General features: G+C 47.4%; 1 protein-coding gene across 14 annotated transcripts in view; it reads right to left on the bottom strand.

Annotated features, from left to right (window-relative positions):
• MYT1L (myelin transcription factor 1 like) overlaps nt 1-17,010 on the bottom strand; it is a 424,454-nt gene that overhangs the window by 366,545 nt on the left and 40,899 nt on the right. For all 14 annotated transcript variants that reach the window (XM_043604655.1, XM_043604656.1, XM_043604642.1 and 11 more), the window contains exon 2: nt 14,405-14,498. The gene's annotated coding sequence lies outside the window, so the exon portion shown is untranslated. The remainder of the gene's footprint in view (nt 1-14,404; nt 14,499-17,010) is intronic.

Genomic DNA, 17,010 nt, shown 5'->3' with positions numbered 1-17,010 from the left:
CGAGTCGTACAGTCCCTTACCAACTTCGCCAGAGGCACTGATGGCTTCCAGTCTAGAATGAGAAATCATGTGTCTGCCCGCACACACGTACATGCTGGGAATCTGCGTGTACAGACGGCAACAGGCTGGGAGTTTCCTGGATTTGCTTCACCACACTCCCTCAGTTACTAACATGGTGCCATATATACTCACATACAATTATTTATTCCCTCTGGAATACATTTTCAAGTCTCCAGCATTTGCCAGATACAGGGCTGGCATAAAGAGACAGGGAGAAAACTGGCACTTGAGTCATGGATCTGTCACACTCAAGGTTGGCCCGAAAAGGTGATAAAGAAGCAAAGAAAAAATTGTAACCAATCTCCCCTGGTACTCATGGTGTGCAGGCATTCTGGAGGGAGAGCCATGAAAGGACATGATGGACAATATACAATCAAGCGAAAGCAGTTAATAAAGAAAATACAGCGTGGCCTCCAGATGCCCTGGTATCTGGCCCGAGCTCAGCCACAAGGCATCACCGTGTCCCCACTGGGCCAGCTCAAGGCTGCAGGGACAGCATCCAGGGGTGTGTTAATAATGACCATCTTCTTTTTAAAATTAGCTACAGCTTACCCCCAATTCATTTTTCCTTCCATCTGCTCACTTAGCTGACTCTATTCTGCCAGAATATACAAATCCCTCACCAGTGCCAGGATCTGTGGCTCGTACCCCGCTTCCTATGTCCTGCGAGAGTGATAGAGACATGGCAGGCTATGTGGGGGCCTGGTGGGAAGGCCTCCTCACCCTTTCAGATCCTGTGCCTGTGTGTGCACCTGTGTGTGTACCTGTGTGTGCACCTGTGTGTGTGCACCTGTGTGTGTACCTGTGTGTGTGCCTGTGTGTGCACCTGTGTGTGTGCATCTGCGTGTATGCACCTGTGTGTGCTCATGTGTGTGCACCTGTGTGTACATCTGTGTGTGTACCTGTGTGCCTATGTGTGCACCTGTGTGTGCCTGTGTGTACCTATGTGTGCTTGTAGTGTGTGCGTCTGTGTCTGTGTGTACCTGTGTGTGTGCACTTGTGTGTACCTGCATGTGTTTGCACATGCTCACCATCAATGCAATATGTTCCATGTGCAGGGTTCTGACATATAGCAAGGGATTAACAGCTGACCTGTTTTGTTTCTACATTCTTGGTCAGGTCACAAGGGAACATGGTACCTAGACTGTGGATTTTTAAACGAGAACTTTGGAGAACCCCCGAAGTGTAACAAGTCTGTCTTCAGCACAGACCGAGAACACCCACTTGAGAACTTGCCATGGTGCCCTCTCGACTGTTTACTCCAGGTAACGAGAGGCGGTGTCTTGCACTCATAGAACAAGGTTCGCACACATAAGCAGCGATAGGACATGAGAACTTGATGAATCAAAATGCTCCCCATCCCATTTTTTAAAAACATCCGTACCCTGATGTCACATACTATCGTTAGGAGTATTTGGGAGTGCACAGTTCCGGTCACAGGAGACCTTTACAGGAGGAATTGTTCTATTTTCTCTGGACAGGAAAAGCAGACCCTGTCGGCCAGGCTCCCTCCCTGAGCGCAGGCACCTGTTGGGTCGTCGGGTCAGGGTGACCTGGATGCTGCAATGAGACAGCACAGGCCACGCAGTTGGGAGAAGGTGGATGTGTGTTGTCGAAGTCTTGGAGGCGGGATGGCCACGGGTGAGGCTCTGGGACTCCTGGCGGCACCTGCGAACCTGGCCGCAGATTGCCCCCTGCTCCCCGGGACCTCACTCGGCCTTTCCTCTGTGTGCGGAGACCCAGGCACTGCTGCATCTTCCTCCTGCAAGACCCCAGCCTTATGGGGTTACACCTCCCTTTGACCTCATTTAACCTCACTGACCTCCTAAAGGCTGCACCTCCAGATACACTCATGTGTGGGGGTAAAGGTTTCAACATCTTAATTTGGGGGACATAACAGTAGGGTTTTGTAGTAAGTAGGTAGGTGCACAGCAGCTGCTTTCAAAGGGAGACCCCGAAATCCAAGGACTTTCTGAGGGTGAACACAATTTTCATGGAATCGTGCAGGGCCCTGACCAGGCCCTGCCTGCCCTCCCGACCCTCGTGCCCGCCTGGACCACGGACAGCCAGGAGCCCCTGCCCTGCCCCAGCACCTCCCCCCCACTTCCTCCTGACCTGGGGCTCCTCCAGCACAGCCCTTGTCCTCACCACCTCTCCCGCTCCTGCCTGACCTGAGTGAGGCTCTGTGCCCACACGGGCCACCTGACAGGGTGGGGTCCTCACGTACCATGGCTGCTGAGACACCTTTGATCTCTACCTTTAGGTAAATCAAGCCCGGCTCCTGGGGGCCTCGTGCACTGGGCCCCACCAGCTTGCAGCCCCTTCTCAGGCGTCTTGGCCTCGGGGCTGCTGTTCCCCATCAGGAGATGCTCACCATCCGCCTGGCACACCTCTGCCCATGCGTGCTCTTCCCTTCCTCGGCCACACGCTTCCACGGCCCTGCATCAGACCTGTTCCTCCTGCCGCTGGCTGGGCCTTTGCCAGGGCCTGGGTCTCCTGCACCCCTGACCGGCCATCACCTTCTGTCTTCCCCTGTCCTCCTCCCGCAGAGCCAGTCCCGGCCTTCCCGCCCCCCTGCTGTGTGGCTCCCTCCTGGAAAGTGGTTAATAACGTTCAGTCGCTCGGGGGGGAAAACTCAACTCGAAGAGAAAGGAGCAGACTAAGAAGGTGAGTTTTAGGTGAGGCTCCAAAGACACATAAGGATGATTACCGACAAATACAATGTTCGGGGACAGAGTGGATGGTGTGCACACGGAGCAGAAAGGGGACTTTTCCAAGCCCGTTATACTCCTATAGGATTGGGGGTGATTTTTTTGGAGCTTTTTGAGTCTGTGTTGTCAGAAAGACTAAATTTTTAATCTGCAAAGGTTTCCATCTCCCCAGAAAGTAATCCTTCTAGGAATCAGGCATTTTCCTGGCGCATCAGCCTGGAAGCTTCCGCAGGGAGGCGGTCAGGCTCAGGGCACACGCACCCCCCGGCCGGTGAGCAGCACAGTCGGGCAGTGAGCCACTGAGTCTGGTTTGCTGCACGTTTGAACGATCGTTATGGAGAGATTGGGTTATAAGAAGAAAAAATACCAGAAAACAGGGGCTATTATCACTCTGTGAGTGTCAGGAGGCAAGGGTGTTATGTACACGCGCTTTGCATTAACCCACAGGAATATTACTGCGCGTGAAAATTAGTATCTGTGTTCGTTCTGGAATGTTAGACCTTGTGCCTCTCTCGTTAAAATACAAAATATGATCTCCAGACCTCTCAGAACACTAACCAAATAATTATGAAATGAGCATACAGGAAAGATATACGTATCCTACATACAAAGGAAAAGGGAAGGAAGGAGGGAGGAAGGAGGAAAAAATTCATGTATTCAAAGTGCTCAAATGTAATTTATTTATAACACAAATTATATTTTCTTCCAGAAATTTTTAGGAGAGTCAGGGAAAGGGACATTCTTAATCACTCTTAAAATGTGAAAACTCTTAACTTCTATTTTCAGCAACCCCGAATTGTGAGTGTTCGTGTTCTAGGAGATTTGGGCTTTTCCATAAAGCGATTTCTGAGGCTGTAAAGGTCTGGTGTGATTAAAACACACTTTAAAGTAAACGCTACATGTGACCGCTGACCGTAAACTCGCAGGAAGCAACGTCTTCAGCAGCACCACGGTGCGTATGTAGAAAGTCTCCTGCATTCATCGTCGCATGGCATCCCAAAGCCACCATGTACAATTCAGAAGAAGGACAGACACAGCCTTACGTGCGAGTGCCCCACAGAGCACGTCCGTGGGCAGACTGTAGCCAGAGCCCCAGGCTGGGTCTGGGGTGGTTCTCACAGCACGTGGACAGCGTGACCCTGCTCTGCGTGGTGCGGGGCCAAGCAAACACTGCTGATCATCACGCAAGAGCACCGTCAGTGCAGGCGGGAGCTGGAAGAGGGCGCTGCAGGGGAGCAGCAGGCAGGGGTGTGCTGGCGTGAGGGAAACGGTGTCTGGGGTGCTCTGGAGGGGGGACAGAGCCACACGTGTACCTTTGAGCTGTACCTTGAAGGGTGACTGGACTTCCGCTGGGGAACCACCTTTGCAAAGGAAATCAAAGGGTGTGTGTGCGTGTGTGTGTGTGTGTGATGGGTATGTATGTGCACATGTGTATGCACGCACACTTGTGCATGTGTGCACGCACGCCCATGTATGCATGACACATAAACACACGTTTTTGCTCACATGTGTGTGCGTATGTGGGCATGCACATGTGGATATGCGTGTGCACACGTGTAAGTATATGGGTGTTTATGTGTACATGTGTGTGTTCTTGTATATGTGTGTGCACGTGTGTGTGTGTGTATGTGCGTGTGTGTGTGTGAGCATTATACAGCAGAGATGCGAAGCTGAGCTGTGCTGGGCCGTATTGTTCAGTACTCGCATCTAAAAGTGTTGGTTGCACCTGCAGTGAACATAATTGATTTCTCTCGGGTCTGTTGTGCAGCCTGTGACTCTGCCCTGTGGGCTGCATCTGGTCCTAGGGTGCTGATTTCCCCTCTGCGTGGTGCTCCAGGAATCAGTACCCAATTCGCCCACAGGGACACCGGTCCACTATTTGGATGAGAACAACAAAGCCACAGAGCCCCAGGCGTGGGCTCAGACACTGACCACTGTGCTCCGTGCTACATCAAGCTGGCGTCATAGAAACACAGGTGCTGCTCTGGGGGGTCTTCTCCACCTTGCCAGTGTGATCCAGCCACTCTGCCCTCTAGGTCAAGCGCACCGTGGGTACGCTCTACTCCTACACATACTGCCCTTCTCCGTTGCCTGTAAGGTAAGTTCCAAACAGTCTGTCGCGGGGTAATGTCCTTCCTCCCCCCGTGTCAGCCTACTGTTCTGCTTGTGCCTTCCACACTCAACGGGCCTGTCCTCCACAACATCCTGCTGCGCTCCCCCTGCTCCTTAGTGAGGAGTCGGAACACCCCTGCTTATTCTTTAGCGCCATTCTTCCCTCCACGAGGCACCTTGCGTCCCTGCTGTGGCTTATCTCCAGTTGTGTTTTACTCATCCGGGGGCTTGTTGGGGGAGTAGGAGCTCCCAGAGACCTGGGTTTGGGGTTCCATATATGGCAGCGTCCAACACGATGTAGGTGCCCGGGGTCAATGTGTTGAGGTGAGAAAATATTTCAGGCTTCCTATTCATCAAGGTTTGTCTACGATTGAAGTTAGAAAAGATTGAGCATTGTTCCAGTAAGCCGCATAGAATGTGATGTTAAAGCAGGGCACACAGTCTGCCATACCCTCACAGTGCCTTCCCAGGGGACAGAGCCCAGACCCCACGGACACCGGGAGGCTGCCTCTCAGCCGCTAGTCACATCCACCATGAACAATTACCTGAGAACTGACTAAGCCTGCGCCACCCTAGTTTAGTTAAGATAGAGATTATTGGTGCTGACTGAGGGGTCTCTATTCCTCTCATCAGAATTATCTAACTTATTACACTATTGATCCGGCAGATTTTTGAATTTTACAACTGTTTTAGTTGATGTAAAAAGTTCTTTTGAAAATCCTGGCAGATGATATCACGACTCTATGGCTGGGCGATAGAGTGGTCTTTCTGCTGCGACTTTCCACTCCCCGTGGCCACCTGGGTCTCCTCCCGTTCTAGATGCTCCTAGCGCTGGGGTCTTCCAGTCGCTGTGTGCCACCGAGCCACAGAGAAGTTTGGGAAGGCAAAAGTTCACAGCAGCATTCACTTGCTTCAGACCGGCAGTTCACGGAATCTCCTCACTATGGGGTGCTATTAGCATCTCTCATTCTCCCCTTGTCTTGTCTCTTTGTGAATGCTTCTTTCCTCCATTATGTCACCGTCTATTTGATCCATACCTTCCAAGAAACGCTCCCAGCTCTGTGCTTGGAAATGAGTGTTCTCCCTCCAGGTTGTGAGCTCCAGTCTGCATACTGAGCATCACTGCTTCTGTTTTCCCGACTCACCTGCTAGGTCCATGTCTCACTGCCAGATCCCTATCTCACCTGCTGGGTCCTCGTCTCAACTCTAGATCCTTGTCTCACCGCTAGATCCCCGTCTCACCACTAGGTCCTCGACTCACCTCTAGGTCCTCATCTCACCTCTTGACTCTTGTCTTACCTCTAGATCCTCATCTCACCGCTAGATTCTTGTCTCACCTCTAGATCTCTGTATCACCTGTAGATCCTTGTCTCATGTCTAGATCCCTGTCTCTCCTCTAGGTCCTCGTCTCACCTGCTAGATCCCTGTCCCACCTCTAGATCCTCGTCTCACCTCTAGGTCCTTGACTCACCTCTAGGTCCTCATCTCACTTCTCGACTCTTGTCTCACCTCTAGATCCTTGTATCACCTGCCAGATCCCTGTCTCACCTGCTAGGTCATCGTCTCACCTGCTAGATCCCTGTCTCACCACTATATCCCTATCTCATCTCTAGATCCCTGTCTCACCTCTAGGTCCTCGTCTCACCTGCTAGATCCCTGTCTCACCTCCCGATCCCTGTCTCATCTCTAGGTTCTCGTCTCACCTGCTAGATCCCTGTCTCATCTCTAGATCCTCGTCTCACCTCTAGATCCTCGTCTCACCTCTAGATCTCTGTATCACCTGTAGATCCTTGTCTCATGTCTAGATCCCTGTCTCTCCTCTAGGTCCTCATCTCACCTGCTAGGTCCTTGTCTCACCTGCTAGATCTTTGTCTCAACTCTAAATCCCTATCTCACCTCTAGGTCCTTGTCTCACCTCTAGATCCTCGTCTCACTTGGAGATCCCTTTCTCACCTCTAGATCCTTGTCTCACCACTAGGTCCCCGTCTCACCTGCTATATCTCTGTCTCACCTCTAGATCCTCGACTCACTTCTAGATTCCTGCCTCACCCCTAGGTCCACATCTCACCTGCTAGATCCCTGTCCCACTTCTAGATCCTTGTCTCACCTTCAGATCCTCATCTCACCTGCTAGGACCTTGTCTCACCTCTAGGTCCTCGTCTCACCTGCTAGGACCTCGTCTCACCTCCCGATCCCCATCTCATCTCTAGGTCCTCGTCTCACCTGCTAGATCCCTGTCCCACCTCTAGATCCTCGTCTCACCTCTAGATCCTCATCTCACCTCTAGATTCTTGTTTCACCTCTAGATCCCTATCTCATCACTAGATCCCTGTCTCACCTCTAGGTCCTCGTCTCACCTCTAGATCCTTGTCTCACTGGCTAGATTCCTGTCTCATCTCTAGGTCCTCGTGTCACCTGCTAGGACCTCGTCTCACCTCTAGATCCTTGTCTCACCTCTGTATCCCTGTCTCAGTGGCTAGATTCCTGTCTCACCTCTAGATCCTCATCTTACTGGCTAGATCCCTGTCTGATCTCTAGGTCCTCATGTCACCTCTAGATCCTCGTCTCACCTCTAGATCCCTGTCTCACCTCTCAATCCCCATCTCACCTCTAGATCCTCATCTCACCTTTAGATTCTCGTTTCACCTGCTAGATCCATGTCTCACCTGTAGATCTTCGTCTCACCTCTGAATCTCCGTCTCACCTTTAGATCCTCGTCTCACCTCTGGGTACTCATGTCACCTCTAGATCCTGACTAAATTTCCAGAATAGACATCTTTGCTCATTTTCTCATCCCTTCTCTCGAGGCACAGTGATTTGTACAAAGACATTGCTCGAACATGAGCCTTGTGGAAATCACTTTTTGTTCAACTGGTGAAACAATTGAAATGATGGGAGACCCTCACAGTTGACCCCACGTTGGACTGAAAGGAAACACAGACTACACGCTGAGGGGAGACAGCACGAATGGAGAGAACAATACACACCCCTTGTTACATGCACTTTTGTGTCATGATGACCTCCACTTTGTGGAGGTGAGTGTGGGTTCTTTCAAAAATACAGCTTTCCAAACCCTAATACTGGTTCCTTTCTGAGAACATCTCAGAGTTAGGGCTTAAATAATGTGGGAAATGGATCAGTGCAGAAAGAAAAAAGCAGTTAAAAAATGTTCAAGCCCTAGTCAGTGTTGTGGCTAAACAGTCTAATCGGGTCCTTCTTTGAAAAAAAAAAATCAGAATATATTCCTAGCAAGCTTAACAGCCCATTTTTGTATCAATTATTTAAATACCTTTAGAAATCTATTCATAGTTGCAAGTCACAGAAAAGTTACAAATTATGAAATCAATTGTCTTTGATTTTAAAATAAAGATAACTATTCATTCCAAAATATTTTTACATACAAAATAAAGGGCTTTTTGTCACAGCAATTGCCAATATGCAAACTTCCAAGTGGAGAAGGAACGCAAGAGTTCCACCTCTATACACATTGGTGACCGCGAACATATGTGGGTGCTCTGCTTATCAGGAGGGACCTGTGCGGTTCACATGTAACAGTGCTTGCGATCTCCACAATTCTGTGAGGTCCGGACTATTGTTACCCATATTTTCCAGGTGAGAAAAATGAGGCACAGAGAGGAAATTTACTCCCAGGGAACACAAGTTGGATGTGTTCCCTGCAGGTCTGATAGAGAGGATACCTCTGATTACTGTGTTCTACAACTTGGCATTCATTGAAATATTTTACTACGGGAAAACTTTAAAACTATAAAAGTAGAAAGAAGAACATGACAACCCCCCTGCCAATCAGTCACAACAATGTCACTTGGCCAATATCATTTCAACTGTATTGCCATCCAATGACTATTTATTTCTACATTATTTTGAAGGAAATACCAGAAAGGATATAGTTTTACCTAGGAATGTTTCAGAATGCAATTCTAAAATACAAAAACTCTTTGAACAGAGTCATGAGACTATTTGCATATGTAAAAAATTAGCACTAATTCCTTAATACTGGGTAGTTGATATTCTAGATGGTGTAAATAGTTGATGCTTTAAATTCTAATCTAATGTATGAGGTCCCAAACTTAGATGAAATATACTTTTTTTCTCGCTGTATTTTAATACTTTTATTCACATAAAAGTAAACATTAAAGATGGTGGAGGAATTGTAAGGACATAATATCACTGTGGCCCAGAGGGCCAGGTCCTATGGACGGAGGACACACGCCGCCTGGGACCTTGCTCACGCCAGAGGACACCCCTCCTGTTCTTATCCTAATCTCATCACACAAGCACTCGGCCTGCTCTGGTCCCTCATGACTCCCCCTTGCCCAGCTCCGTCAGGGTGCAAGCCCCCCGAGGCCGTCTCTGCATCCTGTCCCCGCATTATAGCCTCTGCATCACTGGGACTTTGGTGTGACCAGAGGAGGCAGTTCTGGGCCACCTCGTGATCACTTTTCACCCCAGCCACTTACAAATGACCCTTATGGTACAAGTGGAAACCCCCGGGTGGGTCTCTGTTTCCAGGCCTCTCTGGTCACACACCAGCATTTAGTGCCCTGACAGTCGTGACACTGGGGGGAGCCTAGGGGCTTCTGGCCCAGGCACAGATGACAGAATTCTCTGTTCCAGGACTTGAAGTGGTACAAGGGTTGGCAGGGTTGGCTTGTGCTGTATTTCAGGACTTCCCCTGTGTGGGACTACAGCCTACGGTGTGGAGGAAATGCTGTCCTCTTAACTACCCAGGTGCTATGTTGCCCAGATTCTGTGGCTGGAAGCAGCAGCAGGGGGAGGGGCAGAGGGGAAGAAGGAAGGAAGAAAATCAGACTCCTGAGCAGGCACCCAGTGGCCCTGTGGGGCGGACAGCTCTCCTCCCGCCAGCTGCTTCCCCTGCCTGCTGGCTGGCCCGTTCGCCTCCAACTGAGTGGAAGCCTTCCCTCCAGTTCCCTCTACCAGTCTGTGCTAACGAGGGTTTCTATTTCCATCCCCAAATCATCAAACACCGGACGCTGGACACTGGACAATGACATTTCCTCTCACTCCTAATCAGAGGACATGACAGCACTATCAGCGGTCGCACTTGAGTGATCTTCTCGCTAGAGAGGCAGACACAAGTGTGCGGTGTAAAGTCAGGGACGCGGCCACAGGTAAATGAGACAAAAGCTTTGATGTGGTAAAGTTATATGAATATGAGATAAATAAATATAGGAGTTAGTACACATAAGTTTCAGAAAAGGAGAAAATGAAGAAATAATAAATATAACGAGCCAGGAAACTTGAGAATAAAAAGTAAGACAATGTTCATGGACAACCGAACACATTTGTGGACTAAAATAGAAGCATGACATTTTCTAAGAAGGTTTTCTTCACAGAGGGAGAATTTCAAGCATGTAATATTCTTTGCTCATGTGAAATCAGCTTTGGTCATTTTAGTGAATCAACCACACAAACACGGGTTAAAACTCATTTACTATCTGGATTGGGTAGCTCACACGTTTATGGACTGATGTGTTTTTTTTTTTTATGTTGTTTGTATATTTTTCATATCAGTACAGTGGGTGTTAGGAGGTATGTATCTCTAAGACAACCAGACGGTGGAAAAGGGATTTGGAATTTACGGTTTGGCACACATCATAGAGGCTGGCAGTGCAGACGTGGGTCCCTTCAGCCCAGACTTCAACTCAGGTTCTGACCTCTGCCTCAGCTTTGTCCTCTTTGAAATGGGGGTGATGTTTCCTGCCTTGAATAGTCGTCTTGAGGATTAAGTCAACTGATGGATGTCAGCCTCACAGGCCACGGTCACAGCGCAGAAGTGTCTGCTATGTGTGCCGATTCTCTTCCAGAAAACAAGCCCACACCCTCAGGCATTAGAGCTGTATCATCCAAAGCTCAGGCCCCCAGCACGGGATTCTGACCTGTGATTTTGGGGTTACAGCCTCTGCAGAGGTTGCTGTGTCCTTCATTTTATAGATGAAGAGAGTGAGTCCGATGAAAGCTAAGTGGCTTGCCTAACGTGGCCCATGTGGGGCAGACACCTAGGCTGTCCTCCTTCCATGGCAGGTTTTCCTTGTATACTAGACTCACACACCATGGCAAGTCTTTTCCTGTCACTATCACTAAGAGTTTGGGGCAGATGACTTTTGTTTCCTTTTTAATGGGATCTTTAGTAATCTGCATGAAGGTGGGGGGGGTGTCTCTATCTTCATGGTCCTCAACTAGCCTATGTGGTCAAAATTGAGGCCAAAATTCATGGCTTTATAGAAACTTAGCAGGCTGACTAGGTAACAAACAGTCCCATTCCCTTAGAAACGGTGAGTTATGTAACTACTTAGGAAACAATAACTACCATCAAATATTTGAAATACTGTCATATGAAATAGAAATTAGTCCTCAGCAGCTAGAATGGTTCCTGACCATAGCAGACTCTTAACAATATATCCCTTGAATTGGATTGAGTTGAACTTATTCTATACGTTTCCGGAAGCTAAAGTTAAGAACAATAGGTACATAACATAAAATAGTAATTTCACTTTAAGAATATTATGAATAACACTCCAACCCTCGACACAACCCAACAATGGGATGGACTGCCTTGCTGAGTGGGAGGCTTTCTGTTCCCAGTAATGGTCAAGAAGGCAATAGAAAATTCCTTTTCAGGGGCTGGCAGGGTGGGGGCAGAGTGTTGGTATAGGACCCTCAACTGTGTAGTAGAATGAACGTGATACAACTTTTCCCTAATGGTTGTGGATCTTGAAATACTCAGATTCAGACACTAAGAATAATCACGGTCACTGTGTTAAATGGCTAATAATGAGAATACATGTATATATTTCGAGATTTATATATATATATATAATTTTTAAGTTAATTTATTTTGAGAGAGCGTGCAAGTCGGGGAGAGGCAGAGAGAGAGGAAGAGAGAGGATCCCAAGCAGACACCATACCGTCAGCACAGAGAGCCCAACGCAGGACTTGATCTCGTGCACCGTGAGATCATGACCTGAGCCAAACCAGGAGTCAGTCACTTAACCAACTGAGCCACCCGGGTGCCCTGAGATTATTTTTTTTAATTTTTAAAAAATGTTTTAAATTTTTTGAGGCAGAGAGAGACAGAGCACAGGCGAGGGGCAGAGAGAGACACACACACAGAATCTGAAACAGGCTCCAGGCTCTGAGCTGTCAGCACAGAACCCAACACGGGGCTCAAAGCCACGAACTGTGAGATCACGACCCGAGCTGAAGTCAGAAGCTCAATGAACTGAGCCACCCAGGTGCCTCCTGAGATTATTTTTTTAAGGCAAATTTGTTATCGTGCTTTTCATACTATCACTGCACTCAATGTAAGTGTGCATTTCATTACCAAAAGCTGAACCTGTCACAAGTGCGGGCTACTCCGTTATTCACATATCAGCTGTGTCTGGCGTTGTCTTGCTTCGTGCCTTACACACAGCAGTTCAGTGAACAAAAGAACAAAAGTGTAAGGTTTGGAACTGAGTTCTTGGGATTTGGAATACATTGAAATAAAATCTCATGCTATTAGATTACTTTTTCCTAAAAGTACGTGCAGTTGACGTAAAAGTTGCACATGCAATGACAGACCATTCCAACACGGATGCTGAGCTATCTCGAGTCCCAGAGCATGTGCAGTCCCAGGACAAGACGTCAGACTGGAGGAGAATTTTGAAAGCATTGTTCTCTCAAAAGCCTTCTAGTGTACATATCCTTTGAGCTACCTGTTGCCCTATGAATTTATGTTAAGGGGATAATTAACAACGTAAAAAGTTTTAGGTAAAAGATCGGTCATTAAAACTCTTTCTATGAAGCAAAAAAAAAAAAAAAGCCAACTGATGAAATTATAATAGAGGATTAGTTAGATATATTTAGTGTAGCCATAAAATGGAATACTATATGCTATGGAAAATGATGTTATAAAAATATATTTATTGATATAGAAAGATATGTATATGCATAAAATAAAAAGGAGTAAAGAACAAAATTATAGTGTAATCCATCTTAATTTAAAATTGTATGTGCAAGGAAAACAGTTGCAAAAAATTTTGAGCCAACATATTAAAGGCAGTTATCACTGAATTCTGGTATTTTCAGCGTTTTAAGTTTTTTATGAGATAGATACATATATGTGTATGCGTGTGTGTGTGTATATGAACACTGATTTCCTACATGGGCATACAGCAGTTGTGTAAAGAAAACTAAAATTAAAAAACTCCTTTAGCTTTGTGGCAGTTCAATACTAGTGGCAATGACAACATTTAAAACATAAGTTCCTGACCATGCTGTCACCAAAAAGTGAGGGAGAAGAGAGATGATGCCTTGAAAAGGTGTAATTTTGAACAATTAAAAATTAATGGTGTGGTAGATAGAGAATGTCAGGTCCAAACGACTGGCTCCTTTCTGAGTCTTAATGGGGATTAGATTTGTCTTATTTACGAGAGTCTCAATTTCTCAGTCCCACCCCCTCATCACTGGAAGAGAAAGCAGAGTCCAGAAAAGTCGAGTGTGCGCTTCAAGGTCACAGGACGGGGACAGAACTCTCCCACGTGCTCTGGTCAAGGTTACGCTGCTCAGTAATAGAGTTGGGAATGAGCGAAATCATATCTCAGATATGTTTTACAAGAGTTACAAATGACTGTCCAGGACGTACCACCATGGAAAAAAGACACCTCAGGGTCAAAACGCGGCTGCAACCCTGAGTGTCACCTGGGCCAGCTGTCCCCCTGCCTCATCCCCAGCACCATCATGTCTGCAAGGGCGTGATGATGTGCCCTTTTTAAGGCTACCGCGAGGATTGAAAAGGGGACGAGTCAGGAGTAAGACAACGTGGCTGACAAAGCCTGCAATACGTGCTTCACATTATTATCGACAACGTGCCTCTCCATGTGGAAATCAGCAGTAAAGAGGACTTTCTCAAAAGAATAACCCATTCTTTTTCAAAGGCGTCACTGTTACCCTCCACGCTCTGAGAGTGTCACACGCTGCCTCTGAGAGACAAAGGGAGTGCCAACACGTCCAGGCCATTCGCGGGCTGGTCGGCACTGCCCTTTCCACCAGCCAGTCTGCACAACTCCCTGAGACCCCAATTAAAGAATCTGGGCACAAGTCATGTGAAACTTATCAGGCACCATACACATATCATGAAGGAAAAATTTTTAAAAATTAAAAACATCACGTTGAAATATAAATACACCTTTTGGTTAATGCCCCCGTTTAATTTGGCTTGTTTCGGAAATACTTAGATTACCTACAAGCTCCCATCAGTGTAAAGACACAAGAAAAAGTGGTAGTTGATGTACCAGTTTAACGTGCATATTTAATCAACTAGACAATAAAGTAAAATCGAGGCATCTCAATATCAGAACCAGCAAGAAATGCTGGTAGAAAAGAACCCTTTCTCAACTGGCCTAGTTTGACATCACGCACCAGCACATCCCCAATCCTTGCTTTCAGGTAACATTCCTTGCATGCCTAGCAAAAGTACACGGCCCGTCATATTAACATACCACAGTCTACGACTCTTCCAACGTCAGCATCGATGGCACAGACGTCCAGACGGCAGCTGCGTGCTCCTTGGCCTCAGCCTCTGCGTGAGCTTCTCTGCGCACAAGAGAGGACAGAAGAGGTGGTTATGGAACTGAGATCACCCCCTTGAATTGATGGGACGGAGGGTGTCCCTACATGTCTGCCACTCCCCTTAATGCAAGGAAGGCCATGCACGCAGGCCTCACCCTCATGGCAGTGCGGCTTGGGCACAATCCTGGGCCTACACAGCCCGACTGTACCCTTCAAAGGCGTAGTGCCTTTGAAATCGAAGTCTGATCTTTGGTAACAATTAAAGGACAAGGTCAGGCGTGTGAAACTTGAGTCAGTCCTTAGGCCTCCGGCCTCTGTACAAAGACCACCAACAAAGGGAGAGGACTCAGAGATGAGCCCAGGTGCCCGGGACACCACTTGCCCATCAGGGAGTAATCACAGACATCCACAGAAGGTTCCGGACCGTGGGATGTGCACGCCCGCTTGAAACATGGCAGCGGGTGGGGTCGACTAAGAATCTCAGAATCAGGTTGCTTGCCTGAGGCCACATGAGGACTAATTCTACAATGGAAATAGGAACTTTTAAAAAAACAGAATAAAGAAAGATGGGAAGAGGAAGGAAGGAAGTCTGATATTTCCCATTTTCTGGGTGTGCTCAGAGAAGTGGGGGCCTTGAAGGGAAAGAAAGGAATAGGGTTCCTTTGGAACATTAATTCAACTTTTTCTAACCACCAGGCATATTCATTCCAATTTTAGCAGCTCTGTGGGAGGAGATAAGAAGCATGACATTGTACGCACTCAACTTTGCTTCTGTTCTGCGCCTCTACCTGGGACGCCCTCCCTGCGGGTCCCTACAGCCCTCCCGGAGCCACACTTTCCACTGGAGAAGTGAGGAGACTCCAAGCCTGCCTGCTCACAACGGCACCGATGGAAGTGGCCACTACCGACCACTGGCCTATGAGAGGATGGGCTCTGCATTAGAGGCTGGGGGCCCACAGTCCCATTTTGCTCTCAGGGCAGGATGTACCATTCCCACTTGACGTTGGTTCAAGGTACCGTGTGGTGCTGGGACACAAAGCTAGCACACAAGACCAGCTCTCTCTGACTTTAGCGTTCTTTCTACATCTCCGGGCTGCCCTCCACCATCCCAGCCCCACGAAAACATCATCCTGGTTTTTTTATTCTCTTGGAAGGAAGCATTTAGTCCTTTTGAACACAGCCTGGTTCACATGCAGAAACCTTCGCTTGTGTCTTCCAGGGCAGCACATTGTTATTAAATGTGGAGACCATTTTGGATCACCCCCCAGATCAAATGTAGCATGTGACCAATTTTAAAAGGGGTCACGAAGGTATCAAGTTTCTGCTGATTTCTAATAAATGGGAAAAATAAAACAGAGAACCCATTAGAAGCTATTTAAGAGAATTTCAGGCCTTGGAATCTGACTTTATTACCGAAAATGGCATTAAATCTAGTTTCTACTTGGGTTAGAACATGCTTGCCTGTTGTGAGTCAGAAGTAAAAGTTCTGATGGCTCCAAGTGGCCCCATATGGTTCCCTGTACCAGCACAGGGGAGGCCACCTGTGAATGACACTGACCCAGCCGACTGGGGAGGGCGGAGCCAGTACATGCCTGGGCCTTGTTCTGTCTCCTTTAGCTGAGCGGTTCTGTGCAGGGAAGGGGCAAGGGCTGCATGCAATCCTGAGGGCGGGGAGGGAAGGGGGTGCGACAGGAGGACAGGCTTTGTGTCAGAAACATCTTTGCTGAGGTCTATCTCCCAACCCACTCAGAAAGAGAAGTTCATGACGAATGAATAGAATTAATGCTCACGTGATCAAGTAAGGTGTAGGTCTGTGTGTATGTGCGTGTGTGTGCATGTATGTGCATGTGTGCATGTGTGTGTGCACACAACACACTCATTTCACCTAAAATCCCCATTGCTTTAATTTGTTTTTAGTCAATTATCTTTCTTTTTAAAAACTCAGTAGGTCTATAGAAGTTTACATGACTTTACGTTTATCAAAACAGGGTATCGGATTTTGAAATGTTGGAAAACATTGACTAGACTCCAACTTATTCAGTCCACGGTCTTTCGCATTTCTTCTTAAGGCCAGAATAGCCAGCATCCCGGCTCTAATGGTCTGTGCAGATACTCACAGCCACGTGAGTTAAAGAAGCATGAACAAGCATGGGTCAGCCCCAGCCTTTTTTTTTAAGTCTATCTAAAAATATGAATAATCTAATTACTGTGGATGGAAAATGACAGCATTTCAAAAGCTTTGGGCGAGTTTCTCACTTGTAAAGTGGGAATAATGGATTAGAGAGTTTTTGACCTCTCTGATTAAGCTTTATTTACCAGTAAGTTAGGGAGCTGGGTCTTCAAATTATGTGAATATTCTGGTTAATTAGTAAGTAAGAATGATTCCATGTTATCTTTTACACACAAAATTGTACTTCTTTCCGCATCAGAAGAGAAGTAGCAAGCCTTCCACGGAAATTACAATAGCAACACAACTAAAACTTCAACAGGGCAGGCTAACTAACTCCACAAGTTGGGGTCAGCTTTGGAGCCTCAC

The sequence above is a fragment of the Prionailurus bengalensis genome, chromosome A3 (assembly GCF_016509475.1).
Source record: "Prionailurus bengalensis isolate Pbe53 chromosome A3, Fcat_Pben_1.1_paternal_pri, whole genome shotgun sequence".
NCBI lineage: Eukaryota > Metazoa > Chordata > Mammalia > Carnivora > Felidae > Prionailurus > Prionailurus bengalensis.
Note: the sequence above shows the minus strand (reverse complement) of the source record. Positions and strands in the feature narration are given on the sequence as shown.